At 44.0% G+C, this 25,746-nt stretch overlaps 1 protein-coding gene across 2 annotated transcripts in view; it reads left to right on the top strand.

Annotated features, from left to right (window-relative positions):
• The window catches only part of TMEM108 (transmembrane protein 108), a 238,885-nt gene that overhangs the window by 5,809 nt on the left and 207,330 nt on the right, over window positions 1-25,746 (top strand). For both annotated transcript variants that reach the window (XM_067561753.1, XM_067561754.1), the window contains one exon: window positions 4,562-4,685. The gene's annotated coding sequence lies outside the window, so the exon portion shown is untranslated. The remainder of the gene's footprint in view (window positions 1-4,561; window positions 4,686-25,746) is intronic.

Genomic DNA, 25,746 nt, shown 5'->3' with positions numbered 1-25,746 from the left:
TGGAAATAACCAAGCAGCACATTTTTTTAAAGGAGCTGGTTCATCCCACCCTCATTGTAATGCCATTAGTGAGAGCCAACAATGCTGAGTGTCATATAGAGGTGTTCTTGTACTAAGGGCATTTACGACAGGGTTTAATGTAGCCATAGTGTATAGCACAGTGACCTCAGTGTGAATCAAGGAAAGAGGAGTATTATAACAGAGAGCCCTGTGCTGAGGTGGGTATGTGCTATTCTGAAGGCACCTGGAACACCTGCCCTTTTGCACAATGCTGTGCTATGACTCAACACTGACAGCTTTGATATGGTGTAATAATAAGTTCAGCTTTGCAGCTCCTGTCTTGTGACTTGAATGGAGTCATGTGCTCATCAGAGCATCCAGTTCCTCTCCACATTAAAACAGGCTGGCTGCTGCAGCCAGTGAATCCCAGGATATGCAGCACTGCTGCTGTCAGTTTGCAGTGTTCAAAATAGCAGCCAGATAAAAAAACCTGTCTTCCACCTTTAGTACTCTTTGTCTATTGAGGCATTACTAGAGCTTACCAGGAAGCGCCCTTTCATAAGTCATCACAAAAGCACCTTTCATAAGGCATCTGCTTGAACAAAGTAGATATAGTAATATCATAATGATTTATCCATGCAACCTCTTACTGCATTGGCAAAGGAAGAAACGGGAAATATACAGTGAAACAAGCCTTACATGATCACTCAAGGGACCAAGGACATTCAGTTGCTAAATGGATGTGGTCCTCTAGCAGAGGTGCAATAGAGCTATGTTCATTACCTTTGGGGGTAGTGTAATGATCAGTGCAGACAACACCACCAATAGGTGGTGGTGTATCTTTATCTTACTGTTAAGTTGTCTTGTTTTAATATGTTGTTGTCTTGGATTTGGGAGTGGACATGTGACTAAGAGGAAGTTAAGTCATGTCTTTGTGTGTCCTAGAATTGTTACTTCCATTATCCCAATAGATGCTTTGATTTCTGTAACCAAGTGTTACAATACACTGCGGTGGTCTAAACATGGAAGGTTGCATAATAAGAATGGACTGTTGTACAGGCTTCACTGCACTATATGTATACACACACATACAGATTTTTAAATTTACTAGGATTTAAAAATATCCAGTGAATTTGTGGGCCCTGCATAATCAAGATAATTCATTTTATAGCTATGTCTTCTTAAATTCTTTGGGCTAGATCCTCAGATGGTATAAATTGGGGTGGGGCCACCCAAATCAGAAAAGTCATGTCATTTTACACCATTTTACACGGCACAGAATGGGAAGGAGGTGAACATCCCGCAGTGCTGAAGGAACAGGTCCAAGACTATTTTGAAAGATTGGACATACACAAGTCCATGGGGCCAGATGCAATGCACCCAACGGTGCTGAGGGAGTTGGCTGATGTGATTTCAGACTCATTGGCTATTATCTTTGAAAGCTCGTGGCAATTGGGGGAGCTCCCTGATGACTGGAAAAAAGCAAATATAGTGCCCATCTTCAAGAAAGGGAGGAAAGAGGATCCAGTGAACTACAGACCGGTCAGCCTCACCTCAATCCCTGGAAAAATCATGGAGCAGGTCCTCAAGGAATCCATTTTAAGGCACTTGGAAGAGAGGAAGGTGATCAGGAACAGTCAACATGGATTCACCAAGGGAAAGTCATGCCTGACCAACCTGATTGCTTTCTATGAAGAGGTGACTGGCTCTGTGGATGTAGGGAAGGCGGTGGACGTGATATACCTTGACTTTAGCAAAGCTTTTGATATGGTCTCTCACAGTATTCTTATCAGCAAGTTGAAGTATGGGTTGGATGAATGGACTATAAAATGGATAGAGAACTGGCTAAAGCATAGGACTCAATGAGTAGTGATCAATGGCTCCATGTCTAGCTGGCAGCTGGTCACAAGTAGAGTGCCCCAGGGGTCGGTCCTGGGGACGGTTTCGTTCAACATCTTCATTAATGATCTGGAGGATGGGGTAGATTGCACCCTCTGCAAGTTTGCAGATGACACTAAGCTAGGGGGAGTGGTAGATACTCTGGAAGGTAGGGATAGGATACACAAGGACCTAAACAAACTGGAGGATTGGGCCAAAAGAAATCTGATGAGGTTCAACAAGGACAAGTGCAGAGTCCTGCACTTAGGACAGAAGAATCCCATGCACAGCTACAGACTGAGGACCGACAAGCTAGGCAGCAGTTCTACAGAAAAGGACCTGGGGGTAACAGTGGATAAGAAGCTGGATATGAGTCAGCAGTGTGCCCTGGTTGCCAAGAAGGCTAATAGCATATTGGGCTGCATTAGAAGGAGCATTGCCAGCAGATCGAGGGAAGTGATTATTCCCCTCTATTTGGCATTGGTGAGGCTGCATTTAGAGTATTGTGTCCAGTTTTGGGTCCCCCACTACAAAAAGGATGTGGAGAAGTTGGAGAGAATCCAGTGGACATTAGGAAAATTTTTCACAAGGAGGGTGGTGAAGCACTGGAATGGATTACTTAGGGAGGTGGTGGAATCTCCATCTTTAGAGGTTTTTAAGCTGCGGCTTGACAAAACCTTGGCTGGGATTATTTAGCTGAGGTTAGTCCTGCTTTTAGCAGCGGGTTGGACTAGATGACCTCCTGAGGTCCCTTCCAACTCTATGATTCTATGAACTGTGGATCTGGTCCATTGTTTTTAGTGGTCTTTGCTTTCAGATATTGGAAAGTCATCAAGAATACATATAGGGATTTTGCTCAGCCTATAGAATTCAGATTCAAAGACTTCAAAGGTGTGATCAATGTGAGCTGGATTAAGCTATTAAAACAAAAGTCTATACTATATTCCTCAAGTGTGTAGTTCAAAACTAGAGAGCTATAGAATGTACATAGTAAAGCCTGTCATTACAAAAAAAAATCTACCTGATTTTCCTGGGTGAGAGTTCTAAGAGGTAGTACTAATGTGCATACAAGTGGAGTTATGAGGATTTGGGATCCGTTTTTAAAGCTAGCAAGGCTCTATGGACCGATTCCAATCTCTGTCATTCCTGACACTGAACTCCACTGAAACCAGTTGGAAGCTACTCTCTGTGTGTGTTATTTCATTCAACTGTTTTCTTCCTTTAGTCTTAGTTGGTGGGGCAGTTAGTTCAATGTACGTTCTGGTGAGCAGGCACTCCATGAGACTGAAGATATTTTGTTAGTTACCCCATGACACTTCTGGACTTTATATCATATGAGCTACAGAAATTCTTAATACCCATGCTCATATTGCTATGTGGGTCAAACTCCCTTAAAATAATACAATATTTTGCAGCAGTGGTGAAACATGGTAGGAACACCCATGTTTTGGAGATACAATATAATGTTGTCTTATTTTGTTTTTAAGGGCAGATTCAAAGGATCTCATATGTTATTTCCCTCTAGGTTCATCTCAGTATTTGAACTGAGTGTGTATCTCATCAGAGTAATTAATCTTACTGAGCCACCAGGAAAACACACATTTCCAGATGGCTTTTCACAAACTCTTCAGCATCCTCACTCCTGGTCTATTTCTCTCTTCGTTCTCCACTGCAGGCTACGCCACATCTGTTCACACTGCCACAGTTGCACACATTATTCATCTAGTGTCCTGTAGTAATGGGGACCACAATAGACAATGTTCATTTTGAAATGTTGACCTCCACTAAGTAAACCAGCGGCAGTGGTGTGTAATAGCAGGTTCCTTTTGTTATTCCCAGCCACCAGTGGATTTCTTCTGTTAGTGGAGGAACATCACTGTATTTATCTTAACTGTTGTATAGAACAAGACTGGATTTCTTTCATTTCTACCATCCTCTTGTGCCCACCCTGCTCCTGATATGGTATACATACTGAATATTGTCCATAGGTACTCCTTTCCTATGGTTTCCTTTTATTGCTGTCTTAAATAACAGACAGACATTTCAGCCTGATCTTCCTTCTGAGCTTGGCTATTCCTAGGGTTTCTCCCACTGCACTGTCCCATAAGCATTCTGTCTGGCTTAGAGAGACTCTCAACCTCTTTATACTCCCTGAGTTTGAGTTGAGTCCCACGTGGTCTAACTGCCAGGTGAATCAGTAGGATATTTCTGTTTCTCTCTGCAGGATCCTAGAATCTGTCTCTATCATACCAACTTCCAGTTTTGAAAAAAGAAATGTATTACCACAATTGACATTTAAATTAAATATTTTGAATTAAATAATAATTCACTCTTTTCTATCTGGGGATGTTCACAGAGAACTCAACAATTCAAAGTTTCTAATGTATGAATTCAAGTACAGCAAGACTATGTTCTTAAATATTACATTCATGGATTGAATTTGAGGTTCTGGAAAGGCCTTAAAGGAAATCCTTTAGAATCATTTTTGTACCATTCCATCTGCCTATTTCTTCCAAAAAATCAGTGACCTACAGAAACGTTGTTTGTAGGTCATTGGACTGAAGCACTTGAGAGGAATAGGAGCCACATGGCAAGGTGCCATATGCATTTAAATTGAATGCCTTGCAGAATGAGATATGGATAAGCATCTTGGCATAACACACCCACTTCTGTAAATTTACAGTTTGCACCAGCCAGCAATGCAAAAAGCAAGAAGCAGCAGAATCCATAATTGAACAGAAAGAACAGACCCAATGGGCTATGAGAATATTGATGCGTTTGAAGACGTCTACACATCCCACTCTAAGGTAAGACAATTTTCTGCCATTCCTGCTTCTGCTTCTTACAGACCGTCTAGTACAATGGTTCAGTCCCAGTAATTTGCGGCACATGATGAGCTTGTAACTAGGCTAAATACAGACAAAGAAAGTCTGAGTTTTCAGAGGTCAATGGCAGGTACAGATGTTCGGGTTCTCTGAAATTCAGGCTCTTACTATATGAAAGTAAAGTGTCTGCTAAAAAAGCTAACATATTTCTGTGAGTATTCCCCAGGTGTGTAAATCTCCTTTATTTTTAGATATTTGAAGTCCTTTTCCCAGCTGAAAATCTTTTTTTTTTTTTTTTTTTGGAGACTATCTCATAGTTTCATGATGTGGATCCAATATCTTTGAAACTCGTACCTTATCACAAGATATCTTTCAAACAGGAGAAAAGCATACCTCTAAACTATCTCTTGTTACAAACCCAAATACACCTCATTCCCAACAAAGTCATGGAGTGATACTTCACTTTTATTATTGTAAATTACTTACACACAGGAAATGATAAACTTTGAAAGTGTTTATATATAAATTGATGGCAAAGACTTTTTAAGTTTTATATTTTTTCTTTCACCTACTAACACTTTGTCCTTTATTTTGGATCATTTCCTGCTCTACAACACTGGATCTCTCCTTTGGGTGTTTGCCCTAAAGGTATGGTAAGATGGAGGGGTTTTCCTGAAGCTTCTGCTTGTTACTGAAAGATATATTCAAGAAAGGAAAGGGAGCTGATTGAAGTAAATAAGTCTTCTAAAATGATATATGACATATGTCTCAAGAGAATCCTTTTGGAGACTGGATGTCTGGAGGATTGGTAATATGGAACTAGCTGTTTATCACTACTAGTAGGTCACTGGTACAAATCTGAATCAGCTTCTTAGTGGCTCAATAAACATCAGCATCTGAAGTTATTCAGTAAACTACATGTGGTTTATTAGTCTCAGTCCAGTTACCTGTGACAGGCAGCCAATTAACACAAGACCCGCAATCACAGCTGCCCTTAACTGTGATTCATGTTGGTAGTGCCGGGGAGAGGAAGGATGACATGGGTTTGGAGACCGAATTCCCTTTATTGTTGCTCCATTCTTGTAGGTCAGTGCTAAGGCACGTCCCTGATGTTGAGAAGCAGCATTGCTGCTGCTGCACCTATTGTGCAGATAAATGTAGGGCTCCAGTTTATTGTGCTGTCAGTCTGGCCCTTTTCACAAGCTCCAAGTTCACAAAAGAAGAATTAGAAATTGATAAAAACTAAACTAAAGAGAGCATCTGTGTTCTAAAAGAAGGAATGCAATGGATCATGACACTGCATGTTAACACCACTGCTGTATAATTCAAAATTATAGGAAATAGGAAAGTATGAAGTATTTAGAAAATGAAAACAACTGCAGTTATGTACCCAATTTATAAAACAAAAGAGACACTCAAAGTCTTGAGGACATGGGGGACTCCAATTAAATATGCTGTATTATTGTTAGGGAGTGATGTATGCAGGGAGGCAATACAAACAAACAAGTGCAGAGAGTACAAAACCTCTTCTACCTTGTCTTCACTAGAGATACTTAACTTTCTGTGAACAACTTGGTCTTCACCGGAGGCTGATGTAACACCTTGCATCCCCATGCTAAAGTGTTCCATATGAGATAAGTATATGCCAAATACTGTTTGAATCTAGATGCCATTCTAATCTGCATTTACTCAGTCTACACCTTTTCAGTATATGTGTGGATGGAGTTCCTGGCTCTGCCATAGTTCCTGGCTCTGCCACAGACTTCTTGTATGACCTTGGGCAAGTCACTTACCCTCTCTGTTCCCCATCTGCAAAGTGGGGATAATACTATTTCCTTTCTCCCATCCTTTGCCTGTCTTGTCTATTTAGATTGTAAGCTTTTCAGAGCAGGGACTTGGAATGTGTTTGTACAGTGCCTACCATAATAGGGCTTTGGTTTTGTATAGCGCATCCAGGTACCACTGTAATACAACTAATAATAACAAAATGTTGTTGATGTAATAACAGATGGTTCAAATAATTCTTCTTTGAGTGATGGTCCTTATGTGTATTCCACACTTAGGGTACACATGCATGCCATGCACCTGAGTCTGGAGTGTCCATTGGTCTGTATCCCTTCTTGTGCTCTGAACCAAGGTATAAAGGACAGTGTAGACCAACGCTTCTCCAGTTCCTTTTAGAAGCTGTGCTGGAAATGTAGGATAGGTATTCAGAAGGCATTGCAGCTGGGGTGGACACAAGGCTAAAGACTCTAGAACATCAGTCAGTGTGGCTTGTGTGGGGACACACCCTTTGTTGCTGAAATTGGTTCTCTCTAACCTATGTACAAAGGACTGTGGTACTAGGCAAAGGACAAATTCTAAGTGTCGGAATGTCAGGGTCTCAATTTCTTGGTTCTTTGGGGTTTTACAAAGACAAATAATATACTGTAGCATTGCTGTTGAGAGAAAGTGAAATTCTTGGCATCCTTTTAAACATTTTTACCGTTTGGTTTCAGATTGAGAAATGTGTTAAATTACGCAGAAGTTATTTAGGGAGCATAAGAACAGACTGCCTGCTGGTTGATGGACACCGCACGCATTCACATGTGAACTAAAACCTGGATAGCTGCAGCTGCTGCTATATCAGCTCAGGGAACCACCACCCTGACTGATAACAGAGATGTGATTTTTAAAGGAAAGCTTTTTAGAGGGCTAGATTAAGGAATCTCATATGGTGTAGCCCCTGTTTAGAGATGTTCAAAATTGGTAAAAGTCCCATAAAATGTTTTGAAGGTTTGGATGATCTAGTTTTTCTTCAGACTATAGTGAAATCTCTATTTGCAGAATTGAAACAATGACTGTTCATATTATACATCTGTTTTCAAATTTCAAAGTTATCTTTCAATGAAATGGGCTCATTTTTCGGAAAACGAACCAGCTTTGTAAGTGGAAATTCACAAAATATAGTCAATTTTTCAATAAGAGAAGCCCCTTTTTTGATTCATAATAAAATTTAAAAAGTCTGATTTTTGACTGCTGTTTTGCTTTTCTGTGCAAATATTTTGCTCCTCTCTTGCTCCATTGTGTTACAGTGAATCAGATGTGATTTATATGGCATTTGTAATGCAAAATGGAACTTTCATCTCAGGGTATAAACCCTTGTATTTCAGGCTATAAGCTAACCACTAACTGACAGGAATTAGGAAGGAACTTCCCATATGGGGAGAGAATTCCTTAATTGGTAAGATGAATATGTACATTAAATACCTTTAAGATGGTATTAGTTGGTAGGGGTCCTTTTTCTTGTTTGTTTGTTTGTTTGTTTGTTTGTTTTTATGGAAGACATTCTCTTTTTGGTAGTACTCTATATGACTGTATAATGTGCTTCTGTGATAACAATATTATTTTAAAATATATTCCTATATGAATTCAGAATATAGTGTATTCAGTCCTTGGCTTGTATCAGAATAAGAATGAGAGTACCAGTCTTGAATATTGAATTAATCCCATTATGCTAATGAATTGATCTTCTGCAGAATGGACTAGCCATACAATAGTTTGATTCAATTAGATTAAGGATCAATCCACTGAATTTTCAGCCATGAATTTCTGGATCATTGTAAATCAAATAGGATGCTCACATTTTGTTCCAAGTAGTTGCCATTTGGGAGGAGGAATGGAAATAGATGTGCTGCAAATGGGATAGGGAGGACTGTAGTAGTTCAGCAGTGATTGGCTAGTTTTCAAGAAATTTCAGCTTGTTACAAAGGAAAGGTCAGAATGAACTTTTCAACTCGACTTATCTGTCTGCACAGGTGAGCTGTAGCTGAAATAGATTCACCATGTCATACTCCTATTCTTATAGATGAGGAGTCTCTTAAAGGGAATCTGTCAATCTAAAAATCACATGTTGTAAGCAAATGTCTTTACTAATTACATCTTAGATTGCTAAACATGAATTTAAAAACCCCATCACATTTGTCACTATTTCTGCTTTGACTATTTGTTTTTATTCTGTTAATATTCTTTTCCTCTTTTATGCACATTCATAAGGATGCTGAAATCTTAGATTTGGCTGCAAATATGAATTATGTAAAAACAAGGTATTATAAAACCTAAGGCCAACCAAAATCTTTCCCCATTTTTAAAAAACAAACAAACATTTTAAGTACCAGGCAAATTGGTTGACACTATAGTAAAGAACAGCATTATCAGACACATAGATGAGCACGATTTCTTGGGGAAGAGTCAATATAGTTTTTGTAAAGGGATATAATACTTAACCGATTTACAATAATTCTTTGAGGGGGTCAACAAGCATGCGTACGAGGGTGGATATATCCAGTGGATATATAGTGTACTTAGATTTTCTGAAAGCCTTTTACAAGGTCCTTCACCAAAGACTCTTAAGCAAAGTAAGCAGTCATGGGATAAGAGGGAAGATCGTTTCCTTGATCAGTAACTGGTGAAAAGATAGGAAATAAATGGTAGGAATAAATGCTGAGTTTTCAGAATGGAGAGTGGTAAATAGTGGGGTCCCCCACGGGTCTGTACTATGACCCAGACATAGGACCCATGACTAGGACAAGTGTTCAACATATTCATAAATGATCTGGAAAAGGGGGTAAACAGTGAGGTGGCAAAATTTGCAGATGATACAAAACTACTCAAGATAGTTAAGTCCAAAGCAGTCTGCTTTGGAGTTAACAAAGGGATCCTGCAAAATTGGATGACTGGGCACCAAAATGGCAAATGAAATTCAGTGTTGAAAAATGCAAAGTAATGCACATTGAAAAACACAATCCCAATTATACATATAAAATGATGGAGTCTAAATTAACTGTTACCACTCAAGGAAGAGATCTTAGTCATTGTGGATAGTTCTCTGAAAACATCCACTCAGTGTGAAGCGGCAGTCAAAAAAGCTAACAGAATGTTGGGAATCATTAGCAAAGGGGTAGATAATGAGACAGAAAATATCGTATTGCCTCTTTAGAAATCCATGGTATGTCTACATCTTAAATACTGCATGCAGATCTGGTCGCCCCATCTCAAAAGAGATATATTGGAATTGGAAAAGTTACAGAAAAGGGCAACTAAAATGATTAGGGGTATGGAAAAGCTTCCATATAAGCAGGGATTAATAAGACTGGGACTTTTCAGTTTGGAAAAGAGACAACTGGGCGGGATATGATAAAGGTCTATAAAATCATGAGTGGTGTGGAGAAAGTAAATAAGGAAGTATTATTTACTCCTTCTCATAACGCAAGAATGAGGGGTCACCAAATGAGATTAATAGGCAACAGGCTTAAAATGAACAGAAGGAAGTATTTCTTCACACAATGCACAGTCAACCTGTGGAACTCCTTGCCAGAGGAAGTTGTGAAGGCCAAGACAATAACGGGGTTCAAAAAAGAAATAGATACATTTATGGACGATAGGTCCATCAATGGCTGTTAGCGAGATGGGTAGGGATTGCTGTTTGCCAGAAGCTCGGAATGGTTGACAGGATGAATCACTTGATGATTACCTGTTCTGTTCATTCCCTCTGAAGCACCTGGCATTGGCCACTGTTGGAAGACAGGATACTGACCTAGGTGGACCGTTGGCCTGACCAGTATGGTCATTCTTATGTTCTTATAGTCAGTGCTCAAAAACCAAACAGCGCTGTGCTAAAAACACCAAAGAGAGACTAACTATAAACTAAAGTGCAACAAATGTAATTGATTTTCAGTGTCAAAGCTGAGAGAAATACAAGAGGTACGATATTTTAAATATTGTCTTTTGTTGATCACAAAAACATGTTATACTCCGTTTGGACACTGAAAATCAGCACCATCTGATGTGCTTTACTTGGTCTCACTTTGGGGTTTTTAGTGCTGCAGTGAACTTGTTGAGCACTGAATAAAAGCATTTGCTTGTTTTTAAAGGAAAGTGGAGACAGATTTTGATTGCCTTAGGTTTTATAAAAGCTTGTTTTAATGCAGTTTCATTTAGAGGCCACGTTTAAGCTCCCAGCATCCATTTAAATGCATATAAAAGAAATGGGAATAGAATAACTTAAATAAATAATTTATCAGAAAAAGCAACATAGTATTGCCATCTCCAGATATTCAAAAATCATGAGCCAAGCCCCACAAAAACATGAGGAAAAAAATGTTGAATTATTTTTACTGCCTTCTGCTTTCTTAGCTTTTAAGGCACAATGGGGTCATATTTGCAAATTTTTCTTCACAATCATGAGGACTAGAAACTTACTTCTTTGTTGACTTCAATCTGTAAACAATTCCAACTGTTAATAGAAATCTGTCACACTTTAACGTCAAGTCAATCAAGAATGAAATAATGGGCTTGTCTAAAGGGTGCCGCAGTTTGGACTATGAGGATGTGAATTACAGAATGCTCTCACGTGTTGTGGTCTTAACTGCCAGGTGAACCAAAGCAGGACTATATTAACATGAACTAGATACCGTTTTGTTTTCACCAGCAACATCTAAACAGGACAGTTACAGCAAAACACATTAGAGAACTCTACAATTCATACACCCCATAGTCTGGACTGTGATGCTATATAGACATGTCCAAAATTCACATTTCATTTATAATAATATGGAGAATACAAACACAAATCCAAAAAACTCCTCTTTAGATCTGTGTGAGAGTTTATTTTGAACTTGAAGGAATGTTTCACCATATGTTGTACATTAAAAATAAACATGCTCTTCATGGCTGGTGGTTTTGAACATTATATTGAACAGTGTGTTTGCCTTTTCATGGTAATATTTGATTCCAACTTAACTCCTTCCCCTGATGTCAGCAGTGACAGCAGAAACTTCTCTCTTTTTCTCTCTCCTTTTCTGACTAAATGCTACCCAATCCTCCTTGCCTGAATTCCTCTCCCTCATGCAAATATGAGTATCATACTAACCTGTTTCACCAAAGAGAGATTCTTTCCATCTCTGTTGGACTTTCCAGTATTATGCCTCTGCTGGGGTTCTTGGAGCGCATATATTAGGTTTCCTTCCAGTGTTTTGTTTACCTATTGCCAGGTTCATTTAATTATTTCCTTTGTGTCCCTTATTTGAGTTTGTTCATATTTTCTTTGTTCCTTGTCCCATAAATTCCACCATCTTCCTCATCATACTTCTCTTAGGAGCAACAAATTTCTGATCTGTTTTCTTGATTATCTCAGCATTCTATTGCTGACACTTTGTGCTGGTTCTAGACCTTCCTGTTGTGGGTTAGACTAGAGGAGTATTATTTCACATGATTCATTTTGCCTTGTAATGTAGCTGAAATATAGTGACCCCAGTTCATTTAACTAGCAGTCCCACTCCAGGGTGAGTGACAGAGAAATGTAGTCTGAGCATGAAGGTGGGAGTTAAGAACTTCTGTCTTCTAATCCCAGATCTGTCATTGGCTTTGTGGCCTTAGACAATTTGTCAGCCTCAGTTTCCACACTGGTAAAATGGAGATAGCACTTATCATTTGCCTTTTTTGGTAGGGGGAGGGTGGAAATGGATGGGGGGTTTGTATGCATGTATTTATGAAAATACTGTAAGGATAAAAAGTGCTAAATATTGGTATTATGTGGCTGTAGTCCAGTGAACTATATAATCCTAGTGAGCTCTCAGTGATGTACACATGTAAGGTCTTAACTCCACTGTTGATGTTGTCTTTTGGTTATAACAGAGGTTATAACAGAGGTCTCATTCTTGATTTCTTCTGCTTGGTTCTTATAATATACAGGCTATTCTAAGATGATGTCATATTGTATTTGGTTTGGGTGATGTTCCCATCTGGCTCTGCACTTCTTCTGAATGCCCTGAGTAGAGTAGCATCCTGTTGGTTCAGGCTTATTTGTATCCATTTCTGGGTCTCAACTGTTGAGCTTAATCAAATTTTGCAGGTCAGGTATATTGTATAAATCTCAGGTGGCTCAGCATTTTATTGCTGAGTCTTCCCCATCTCAATTTCCAGAAGAGATTTTTGTTTTAGCCAGGGAAAAAATAACTTCAGAGAGACAAAGTCACCTTGTACCATTTCTCTCTCTGCTTTGTTCTATTGGGCTTCCTTGTATAAACATATGGTGGAAGTCTCGTTTGTGTGTAGAGTTCTCATTAAGTGACCTGTACATACCTCTGCAGAGCTTTTAAAGACAGTAACTATTTTTCTTTGGCTTGAAAGCTGGCTTACTCACCATAGTAAGCTTTGTTCATGATTTTTAGTTAGAAATGTAAGCCTGTTGAATAGAATCTCAGTGGAAAGTTATTGTTCTCTCTTCGAGTGATTGCTTGTATCCATTCCAATATAGGTGTGTGCGCGCCCCGTGCAGATTCCCGGAACTTTTTTCCCTTAGCAAGCCCTGTAGGGTCGGCTCAGGGGCCCCCTGGAGTGCCGTGCTCATGCCGCGGTATATAGGGCGCTGCCAACCCCGCGGGCCCTCAGTTCCTTCTTTCCGCCTGTGACGGTTGCTGGAACGTCTGCCTCTTGCATATCGCAAGTAGCCTCCCTTAGCATTCTAGTGCTTTTCTTTGTTAGTTGATTGTGATAGTTTACAAAAGTTAGTAGATAAGTGAGATAGCAAATAGTGCCCTTAGGGGCTACGGTAGAGCGATACCTGGCTCCACCGGCTTTAAAGCCTGCACCATGTGTGCTAAAGTCTTCCCTGTGAGTGATCCTCACGACCGCTGCCTCCGATGCCTCGGAGAGCAGCACAGAAGAGAAAAATGCAAAATCTGCAAGGCCTTCAAGCCGCACACCCAAAAAGAGCGGGACGCCCGGCTGAAGGCTATCTTGATGGAGTCCGCGCTCCACCCGGACTCTGAGCCATCGCGATCACCGGCGGCACCGTGCGTCTCCTTGGTGCAGAGCGCTCCGACGACACTGGCATCGAAGTCAATGGTGCCAAAGAAAAAGACGCGGCCCAAGGCCGCACACATGGACTCCTCCCTGCGACCGGTACAGCAGGGAGCAACTCAGGAGATGCCCCAGCCACATGCCATGGAGGTTACTCCGGCACCGGCATCTCCTCACAGGGAGCCTCCCCCGACTCCTCGGGGTGCGGGAGCGCCCCTGCAAGGGCCGTCGACGCCGGAGGCTTTTGCGGCAGCATGCATCCTCATGGGCCTGCCCACACCTCCATCCCCCCCTCGGCCAAGGGTTCCGGGACCGGCGTCTCGGGGTAAACCCACGATGAGTTGCCCCGGTGGGTGGAGACAGGAGTCGAGGTCTCCCCCCAGATGGTCAAGGAGGGTCGAGAGTGTGGGCTCCCCTCGTAGCTCCGACTCTGCGTCGTCGAGCTCCTCGACACTGCGGCACTGAGGGCGGTCGAGAGGCGAACGCGCGAGATGACGCCAATCCAGTTCCACCTCGCGCAGGAGTCATAGCTTCGACTCCAATACCTCGGTACGGAGCCTCGCTCAGCACCGATCCCCAACCCTGGTCCACAGCCCGGAGCGGTCCCCGCCTCCGACGCGGGTGAAGGGGCCCATCGCTGCATTGACTGCCCTGGCACTGTATGCTCCAGCACCACCTACCTTGGCACCACCTGCCTCGTCACCGCTTGCCTCGGCACCGTTTGTCTCGGCACCGCGGAGTTGGTCACGCTCCCGCTCGGCTTTGCGGAGACATAGGTGGCACCACTCCCACTCCCGAGGTGGGAAGCGTCACCGCAAGAGGTTGAGGCGCAGGAGGAATTCTACATCCTGCTCCTCCAGCAGCTCGTCCCCCCGACAACACTGGAGACGTCGGCACCGACGCTCCTCATCATCGTCGTCTCGGGGTCGCTCATCACCCTGGGGCCGCAAACATCGGTCCAGCGGCTCCGGATCCCAAGCACGCCAGCCACTGCAAGCACCAATGCAGGAAACAGCGTGGCCCCAAGGCCCCTAGCAGAGGCCATACTGGGGGCCGTGGGATACCCAAATGAGCCAGGGCACCACGTCCATCCATTCTTCGGTGGCACAGCCAGCGCCCCCGCCTCCGGCCCAACCGGACCAGGGTCACCTCCATGGGGCCCCTCCCGCAGTCTTCCTCCTCCTTCCCAGATGAGGCGATATCCAGGGACTGTAAGGTCCCCCTCTTTGACTTCCGGGCCTACCAGGACCTACTAAAGTGGGTGTCGGACAACCTTAACATGGATCTCAAAGAGATGTCTGAGGAGGACCACCCCCTCTTTGGGTCATCTGGGTTAGCAGGGCCATCACATGTCGCCCTCCCGGTACACGAGAGGGTCATGAAACTTGCAAAGGCCCTCTGGCAGACCCCCTCTTCTGTGGCCCCTACCTCCAAGGCCATGGAAAGGAAGTACTATGTCCCCAAAGAAGGATTTAACTTCCAGTACACTCACCCTGCCCCGGGGACACTGGTTGTAGACGCTGTCAACCAGCGCGACTGACAGGGAGGCCAGGGCAACACCCCTAAAGATAAAGACAGCAAGAAGCTGGACCTTTTTGGCCGTAAGGCGTACTCCACCGCGGCACTGCAGCTACGCGTCGCTAACCACCAGGCGCTCCTGGGGAGGTATAACCTCAACCTGTGGTCCTCGCCGCAGAGGTTCCAGTTGGGGTTGCCACCAGATCAGGCCACGGACTTTGCCACTGTGACCCAGGAAGGAGCGGCAGTGGCAAACGTGGCATTACAGTCAGCCAGTGATGCGGCGGATGCCGCCAGCAGGGTGATGGCTTCAGCCATCGTCATGCGCCGCTGCTCCTGGCTGCAATCCTCAGGCTTATCCCAGGAGGTCCAGCAAGCCATACAGGACCTCCCGTTTGAGAAGGCAGGACTCTTCTCAGACAAAACGGATGAGAAGCTCCATGCCCTGAAAGATTCGCGGGCCACCCTAAGGTCCCTAGGGCTCTACACCCTACAGGCCGCAAAATGCCAATCTCGGCCTCAGGCCCAGAGGCAACCACCGCCTCCTCCCAGGCCAGCCCCCAGACCCGCTCAATCCAGGAGGGGTCGGGATCGCTTCAGGGCGCCCAATTGCCATGACCACCAGGGGTCCTCGGCGGGGCCCCAACAAGGCCCAAGCAAGGGCAACAATGGAAATAAAAGGTTTTGACGGTGTGCACGAGAGTGACACTCCTTCATTGCCCCTGGATCTCTCCCAGCCCTTTGCCCACAGGCTTCGGCCCTACTATGCCGAAGGGAAAACCATCACCTCGGACCGCTGGGTCCTCGGCGTAGTCCTCAGGGGCTACGCCCTTCAGCTTACGGCCTTCCCCCCGGAGTCTCCCCCTCTCCAGTCCCTCTTCAAGGACCCTGCTCACGAGCAGCTCCTCATACAGGAGGTCAACTCCCTCCTCTCACTCGGAGCGGTAGAAGAAGTTCCTCCACAGGAACAGGGGAGGGGATTTTATTCATTGAACTTCCTAATCCCCAAGGCCAAGGGGGGCCTGAGGCCCATATTAGACCTCCGTCGTCTGAACAGGTTCATCAGATGCATCAGGTTTCACATGATTTCCCTAGCCTCCATCATTCCCACTCTAGATCCAGGGGACTGGTATGTTGCCCTCGACCTCAAAGATGCGTATTTCCATATTTCTATTCTCCCCGATCACAGAAGGTTCCTCAGGTTCATGGTAGTTGGCTGCCACTACCAATTCTCAGCCCTGCCATTTGGCCTCTCGTCAGCCTCCAGGGTCTTTACGAAGTGTATGGCGGTGGTAGCGGCCTATCTCCGCCTCAAGGGGGTCCAGATCTTCCCATATCTGGATGACTGGCTGATCCGGGGCAGGTTCAGGGCCCACGTGAGGAACAGCCTAGCACTCACCTGCGCGACATTCACCAGACTGGGGCTGCTCATCAACGAGCAGAAGTCCACGCTCACCCGGGTGCAGCGCATGGAATTCATAGGGGCCACGCTAGATGCCACCCAGGCCAGAGCCTTTCTCCCACGGCCTCGGTTCGAGACCATGGCCGCCATAGTTACCGAATTACACAGGTCCCCCACGACGACAGCCAGGCACTGCCTTCAGCTGTTGGGACATATGGCGGCATGCACGTATGTAGTGAGGCTAGCTTGCCTCAAACTCAGGCCTCTCCAAGGGTGGTTGGTCTTGGTGTATGTACCAGCCAGACATTCATTGAACAGGGTGGTCACGGTTCCCACCCAGGTACTGTCCTCCCTGGACTGGTGGAGGAACCCGGGGGAGGTTCTGAGGGGTGTCCCCTTCAGAGACTTGGCTCCTTCAGTGACTCTCATAACAGACGCCTCAGACATGGGATGGGGGGCCCACATCAGCAAAGACTTGAGCACCCAGGGGCTCTGGTCACCGGACGAAAGAGCTCTCCATATCAATGTCAGGGAGCTGAGGGCAGTCCGCTTGGCCTGCAAGGCCTTCCTCATGTTCCTGAAGGGCAGGATGGTTCAGGTCCTCACGGACAATACGGCGTCCATGTTCTATATGAACAGGCGGGGGGAGCGTGCTCCTCGGCTTTGTGCCAGGAGGCTACTCGACTTTGGGACTTTGCTGTGAGGCACGACTTCCACATCTCTGCCTCTCACCTCCCGGGGGTCAGGAACAACGAGGCGGACCGCCTCAGCAGGTCGTTCTTACCCCGCCATGACTGGTCACTGCACCCGGAGGTGGTGACTTCAATCTTCCGGAAGTGGGGAGCTCCCCAACTGGACTTGTTCGCGTCGTCCTGGAACAGGAAGTGCCTGAGGTTCTGCTCACTCCAAGGTCGCGAGCCAGGCTCCCTCTCCGACGCGTTCCTTCTAGACTGGACAGGGGCCCTCACGTATGCGTTTCCCCCCATCCTGCTCCTGCCCAAGGTCCTCTTGAAAATCAAGAGGGACAGAGCGGATATGATACTGATTGTGCCAGCTTGGCCGCGGCAGCACTGGTACAGCATGCTGCTCAACCTGTCCATTGACATGCCGATCCCGCTCCCGAAGCGCTACAACCTGCTCTCCCAGGACCAGGGTCGCCTGCTGCACCCGGACCTGGAATCCCTCCACCTGACGGCATGGAGGCTCCGTGTGGCTGACGGAGGGAGAGAGAGCCTGCTCCATGCAGGTCCTGCTGGGCAGCAGAAAACCTTCCACCCAGGTGGTGTACCGGGCCAAGTGGAGGCGTTTTACCTGTTGGGCGGAGTCCCGGGGCATCCCACCGAGCTGTTCACCCATACAGGCAATTTTGGAGTACCTGCTCCATCTAAAGCTCCAGGGTGTCTAGCACTGGCCTCCCTGAAGGTGCACCTGGCGGCTATCTCGGCCTTCCACCAGCCAATGGAAGGACGATCCCTGTTCTCTCACCCCATGTCAGTCAGGTTCCTCAAAGGGGTGGAGAGGCTATACCCGCAGGTCTGTGACCCGGTGCCTCCCTGGGATTTGAACCTGGTCCTCACCATGTTGACAGGACCCCCCTTCAAGCCCATGGCTACATGCCCACTGCTCGTCCTCTCTTGGAAGGTAGCCTTCCTGGTGGCCATTACATCGGCTAGGACGGTCTCCGAGATAAGAGCATTGACCTCGGAGCCCCCTTACACGGTCTTCTATAAAGATAAGTTCCGACTGAGGCCCCACCTGGTGTTCCTGCCTAAGGTGGTGTCTCACTTTCACTATAACCAGGATATCTTCCTCCCCGTGTTCTTTCCTAAACCACACGGTTTGGAGGAGGAGCGGAGATGGCATACGCTGGACGTCAGACGAGCCTTGGCCTTCTACATCGAGCGGACCAGGCCATTTGAGGTCAACGCAGCTGTTCGTGGCAGTGGCGGACCGGATGAAAGGCTCACCTGTCTCCACCCAGCACATCTCCACCTGGATCACCGCCTGCATCAGGGCCTGCTACGAGCAGGCGAAGGTGCTGCTTCCAGAAGCTGTGACAGCACACTCAACCAGAGCCCAGGCCTCATCTGCGGCCTTCCTGGAGCGAGTGCCCCTGCAGGACATCTGCAAGGCAGCGACCTGGTCGTCGGTCCACACCTTCACATCCCACTACGCCATCGTGCAGCAGGCGAGAGAGGACACGGGCTTCGGCAGGGCCGTGCTCATGAGGGCAGCTCGCCGTTGGCTCCTACCCACCTCCAAGGTATGGCTATTTAATCACCTGTATTGGAAAGGATATGAGCAATCACTCGAAGAGAGAAAACAAGGTTACTTACCAGTAACTGTTGTTCTTCAAGATGTGTTGCCCATATCCATTCCACACTCACCCTCCGTCCCCGCTGTTGGAGTCGGGAGAAAGAAGGGACTGAGGGCCCGCGGGGTCAGCAGCGCCCTATATACTGCGGCATGAGCGTGGCACTCCAGGGGGCGCCTGAGCCGACCCTACGGGGCTTGCTAAGGGAAAAAAGTTCCGGGAATCTGTGCACGGGGCGCGCACACACGTATATTGGAATGGATATGAGCAACACATCTCGAAGAACAACAGTTACTGGTAAGTAACCTTGTTTTTTCTTGGGTAGCTAAAATCCTGTAATATCTATTTGTTGCCCAATCCTAATAAAAATAATAATAAATAATAATAGTAATAACTGTGGGTTTTATAATGGAAAGGGGTACGTGTTGTTCAGCATGAGGCATCTGAAGTCTCTGAACTATTCCTTCTCAAATCTTTGTTTAGAAACAGAAAATAACGTATTTCTCAATGCACTAGGATTTTCCTCCTTCGGTATCATCTCACCTGTAGGTTTTCACCCTTATCCTTCATTGCACATATTTGTCATTCTCGTCTTGCTTGCATGCTCCCCTTGCCAGAGCATGACATCTACTTTTTCAAGCTGACAAAATCCTTCCTTCCTCTTATTGCACTTTTCTAGGTTAATTTTAGCTGTCTGCTTACTGGTGATCAGCATGGCTTTATCCAGCTTTGTGTTAAGCTGGATCTAATATCTTTGTCTGTCCTGTGGTCACTTTATCTCTTGAACTGGTTGTGCCCTGTAAAGAACTGGAAATCCACTGCCTCTCCATTACAAGAAAGACATGAACATTTTGCACTCCGTGAGTTAGCTTTTTTTCTTATCTACTTATAGATCAAAGGATACACATGATTTCTTGTGACTGGGCAACAAAATAGCAGATGAAATTCAGTGTTGATAAATGCAAAGTAATGCACATTGGAAAACCATATAAATTAGCTGTACCATTCAAGAAAGAGATCTTGGAGTCATTGTAGATAGTTCTCTGAAAACAACTACTCAATGTGCAGTGGCAGTCAAAAAAACTAACAATGTTGGGAGTCATTAGGAAAGGGATAGATAAGACAGAAAATATCATATTGCCTCTTTATAAATCCATGGTATGCCTACATCTTGAATACAGCATGCAGATCTGGTCGCCCCACCTCAAAAAAAAAAAAAAAAAAAAAAAAAAAAAGATATTGGAATTGGAAAAAGTACCGAAAAGGGCAACTAAAATGATTAGGGATATGGAACAGCTTTCATATGAGAAGAGATTAATAAGACTAGTATTTTTCAGCTTGGAAAAGAGATGACTTGGGGGGGAGGGAATATAATAGAGGTATATAAAATCATGACTGGTGAAAGTAAGTAAGTGTTATTTACTCCTTCTCATAACACAAGAAAGAGGGTCCCCAAATGAGATTAATAGGCAGCAGATTTAAAACAAACAAAAGGAAGTACTTCTTCCCACAATGCACAGTCAACTGCCAGAATGGGCAGGAATGCAAAAACTGTGCTCTTACAATTTCCTTATAGTCAAATGGCTATCAGCTTCTCTCTTCTGTTGTGCTTAATTCCTATTCTAAAAGCGCCTGTGGTGGTGCTCTCCATTTTCTTGCATATTTAGCTATGTAATCATATATGATAATATTACAGTGAATTATTCATGCTCTACATACATACTCATATGGGAAACATCCTAATGGTACAGTAACCTTAATGGCTATTTTTTTTTCTCCTAGGAATCTTATGAAGCCCTGAGGCGCTTCAATTTTCTCCCCAATTTAAGTCCATTCCTCTTAAGACTCATCATCCAAAACACCTTACTTCCACGGTTGGAGGAGTGAAGGGGACTCCTTTCACAGTCTGCTAATTCAGCAGATGTAGATGAGACTGTTGAATAATTCAAGTCACTCTGTTCTTGCAAAAGGCTGAGTATTCATAGGGCCAAATTTACTTCTGGATTAATGCACAAGTCCATTTAAAATAGCCTCAGAAACAAGAGACCAGGAACAGAAAGTGAACCAAAGTGCCCCGTTCACATGCACATATACCAGTGTTATACACATGGCAGTGAAGTGTACTACTGCAAGGTTACTGGGTTGTCCACAGCCTTAGTGATTTTCACTTTGTAATGTTCTCGTCGTATTTGGGATTGTTTGGCTCATGGCATCTTTCTTGGAAAAAACAGAGGTTCAGTCTCAGGCTGCTAGAAGGGGAACAAAGCATTGGTTTTGGTTTATAGCCAGCAACTGTTATAAAGTGTCCCCTCTATTTTTCTCCCTTCCCAAGGCTGCTCTTGGGGAAACAAAGTATTTCCATAATGTTTTACAAAGAGCTGGCCCTTGCACAAGTGGAGAAGGCATAAAGAGCCTTCACCTCCCCTTTTTTGCCTTTGAAGAGCTGGCCACATTTGCAAATAGGGTTTTTCCTAAATGCTAGAACATGCTCTGCACAGCCACCCTTTGGGCACAGACCACTCTAAGAACATGGCCTCAGCGCCTGTCTGCATTGACCAGCAGGGCTTTGGCCATGGAGGGGCGTATCTGCTGTCCTCTCCTACGGGAGAGCACAGCAGCTGTATTCCCCCAGAGTTGCTAGAAGCCCCCCTGCACTGTCTCCAAAGTGGGCCTCTGCCTAGGGGGCAGCGTCTGGCCCAAAACATGTGTTGTTGCAGAGGGACTGGTTGCAATTTAGAGAAAGTTATAAAGAAGATATTTTCTCAAGGGAAATCTCTCTACTGACGCAAAGGTTCATTTATAAAAATCAGTAATTCTTTACTATGAATGGTCGTAACTTAATGATTAAAATGTTGGATTGGAGGAGCTGGGAAGGCTGGGTTCTGTTCCTGGTGCTGCCAAAGGTTTTCTTTTTGATCTAGGACAAGTCACTAAAAACCTGCAGCTGGCCTGTATCAGCTGATTTGGACTTGTGGGCTCAGGCTGCAGGGCTATCAAACAGCAGTGTAGACCCCAGTCTCCAGCTGAAGCCTGAGCAGTGGGGCCATCACCCTCACTCCATGTACTAACAATTCCCTGTCTCACAACTCAAGTGTGCTTGTGAAGTGCTTTAAATGTTTTCATGTGGTGCAATAGCATATAGATGCAAAGCATTAGAATTCAGAAGTAATGGCTGTTTTAAATCAAAGTTTAGAAAGAAAATAATTGGGCATTTGCCAAACAACTGGTTTAGTTTCAAGTACATTTGCGTACAGTATACCACGTAACCAGCAGGATTCCCTAGAATTATATTTTTATATTTGGCTACCAGTAGTGGCATTTATTTATGTTTAAAAAAACAGGCAATTTTGTAAATTGGCAATTCATTACCATGAACAAATGCCCGTGTGTTAAATCTGAGAGCACAGCCATTAGAGCTCAGAACGGTAAGGCTCTGGTGTGGTAGCTCAGGAGAGAGTCAGAGAAGGCATTAGAAAAGAGAAAAATATAATCTAGACTCTCTTGCAAATAGCATAAGTTCTTAATCATTTTTAATATAATATCCTGAAATCTGGCATGGATAACTACCCATTGGGGGTTTAACAGACAATAATTAAAAAGTTCTTATGCATGGGGAGTATAACTCACTGAAGTTTTGCAGGAATAGTAGCTATGAAACCTATTCATACCTTTTTTTCCCCTCAATGTTTTTATCCTCAGTTTAACCTCCCATTGTACTGTATCACTTTCATTGTCATGCATGAGGCTATTCTCTTTCTGAGGTAATGGACATTAGTAATTTCTGGTACATGCCTCAGTCCTTTGATATCTGGGGGCTAATTTGCTATTGTTCCGCAAACTGCCAGCAATAATTACTGCTTTGCAGGTAGGATTTAATATTTTGCACTTACACAGCAACTGTAGTTCAAGGCTTTTAGTGTTTTACATGCATTAATTAAACCTCCTAATATCCCTTATAAGCAGAGTCTGGCACCTTCTGACTTAAAATAGGTAGTGCTTTAGTCCATGAGTAGATCCACTGAAAGGAATGTGGCTATCTTTAACTTAAAATGCTACTCAGCCTGAGTAAGGTCAGCATGGCAGAATCTGGCCTTAACAGATGTTCAAATGTCCTGTCCAAGTTCTTACAGCAAGTCCATGGCACAGCAAGAAATAGACCCCAGGAGTCTTGGCTCCCAGTACTGTGCTGTAACCAGTAGAGACACCCTCCCTGCAGGGGCCTTTCCATGTGTCACCTTGACTCCAAACCTGAGACTTGTGATTTTTTACCCCTACTCCCCCTTTTACTGTAGGGAGGCAATTCTTTGCTTCAAAATAATATTTTAAATAAAATATAAATTGAATAATAAGTCTCCACAGCTGCTTCTTAAGATTTAGATTTACTAAAATGATATTGAACTGTAACTTAACTCAGTTGCATTTGCTGGCTGCTTGCTTCATGCCAGGGAACTGATAGTGCATGAAAACCGACAACACACAAGCATTTTTTTTGGTATGAAACGCCATTACCAATGTGGAAATCATGTTATTTATTAGAAGTGGTTGGAAAACTTCAACAAAACAAGGAAATAAAATTTTTCATTCTCCCCTCTGCACCCTGTTTTCCGTCCATCTCTGTTATTTACAGAGATGGTAGAAACTAGCCTGCTCCATCCTAATGGAATCTGACACAGTCCCAGTTTAGCATCTGAAGTAATGGGGACTATTCTGTCAGCCCTAATGCAGGCTCCTACTCCTGTGTTATAAATATAGCAAAATATGAGAAATGTGACTGCTCGAGCTGATTTGATGCCACCAGTGTGCTGACTGTCTTTAGTCTACAGCGCAATAATCTTTAAATTGGATAAAAGTCAAAAGCAATCCATCACATCTCATTCTGGCACTGCACTCTCTTCTCTAGTACTGTAACTAGCTTCACAGGTGGGAATTATTTGGATCTTGCTGGTACAATGCAGCGTGGTAGGCAAACCAGTCAATGAAAGATCGGCATACCTTGGATGCGTTGTCACTTCCCGTGGGAGAGTTACCAGATTCTCTTGTCTTGTAGGACAAATGGCTGGATAGCTACTGCCTTGCTATGACATCATTACTATGTGAAATGATGACATAATGTGCCATCAGAAGTATTAACAGGAAAATCAACCAAGCCCATAGAGCTGGTGCCAGGGATACAGGACCTCTGCATAGATGTCTGAGGATTCCTGGACATCCACCAGGGTTGGAAGTGGCTCCCAGAGCCTCTTCTTTATTTTGAACCTTGTCGTCTCAGAATGTCGTGGTGGTATCTCCACTAGGGGATCCACACAGAGATTCTCCTGCTTCTGCAGGCTTTTCCATAGCGGGGGATAATCTGGTCCGTAGCTAACACAATGTAATAGTAATGTAATAATTAATTTAAGAATTCATAGCAGTATCTGTCCTCAACTGTAGAAAACCGATTAAATCATAAATATTTTTGAAAAAACACTCTCCAATGCCTTCTGAAATCAGTGGTGGTATTTCCATTGACTTTATGGAGCATTGGGCCAGGCTATAAATCCTGCTTGGTTTATTCATGTGATTGCTCCCATTGACTTAAAATTAAACTAATCAGATGAGTAAAACAAGCACGATTTGATACCAGGGAAAAAAGCAATATAATATTATATGGGGCCAACAACTGCCCCAGATGTAATCTCCTAAGTAACAGTTCTTTTTGTACCTGAAATTTGTGCTCAGCTGAACAAAAGTATTGGCCACAATTACAATTCTAATCTAAAATCTGCCATGGAATTTGTTTTTCATCTAGAAAAAGCTGTTTTCTTACTGCTATCTAGGGAACTAATGAATAACCGTGGGCCAGATTCTGCCATCCTTACTCAGTACCTGAAATCAGTGGGACTACACACAGAGTAAAGTACTACTCAGCATGAGTACATGTGGCAAATTCTGGCCCTCTGCTATAGAAATTCATAGTTTTAATTCACAATCTTTCTTTGTTCAGCTCCTTCAATCTGAATTATCCTTCTGTTACTTACTACGTTCTCCTTCTGTTGTTTGCTAACATAGTGTTGCTCACTACATTGTTTTGCTTTGCCCAGGCTCAGTATCTGCTGTTATTTTTCACATCATTGCATCAGTCTCATCATTTTAGGATCCTTTTTCTCTTATGAATACAAAAACCTCTCATAGCCATCCAGCTTCTTTGTAGAATAATTTCCAAAACCCTTTTGATATAGGGCTTGTTTTTCTTTTACATTATGATCTGCTTTGTTTCTTGGATTGTAAAATCTATAATGATCCATCTAGTGACATCAGGTATAAAAAAAGGACAAGTCTGCCGTAGGCCTTCCTGGGCCATCCCGCACCATAGCCTCTCTCCTCACCCATTCACACTCCTACCTACCTGGGCAGCATTCTGAAATGACACAGACAGACAAACGTGTGTGTGTGCTCACACACACACAAATGTTTACTTCATCATAAATCTTATTTCAAAGTTAATTATTAATAGCTAAGCTTCAGAAAAGTCTGGTAAAGTAAGAAATTATCTTACAACTAATTAAGGATGAACTTCTGATACCCTTAGTCCATCTTAGTGAGTTCTTGCTTTGTCTTTTTTCCTCTTGTTTTAGATCAGTATACAGTATATTCAGATTATTCTCCAGTTCATATAATGTAGAAATCAGAGATGGAGAAGGCCACAGATACCTTGATGCATTACCATGCCGATGCAGGATTGTTCCCTATAGGATATTTTCCATGGCTTTGTCCAGTCCCCTTTTAAATTACTCAAGGAGGCATAGCATCTATAATTTCCTATATATAGGTAGAGTTCAAATTCTTAGCTGCAGATATTGTCATTAAATGGACCATCCTTTGTAGCAATAAGGAGTTTGTCAGCGCTGCAGAGTAACCTGTTGAGTTGATAAAGAAATTAATCCTCATGCACAGCACCATTCTTATGTAAACTATAAACTATTATGACT

Source organism: Emydura macquarii, unplaced genomic scaffold (assembly GCF_026122565.2).
Source record: "Emydura macquarii macquarii isolate MOO-44397 ecotype Brisbane River unplaced genomic scaffold, CSIRO-AGI_Emac_v2 contig_2422, whole genome shotgun sequence".
Lineage (NCBI taxonomy): Eukaryota > Metazoa > Chordata > Testudines > Chelidae > Emydura > Emydura macquarii.
Note: the sequence above shows the minus strand (reverse complement) of the source record. Positions and strands in the feature narration are given on the sequence as shown.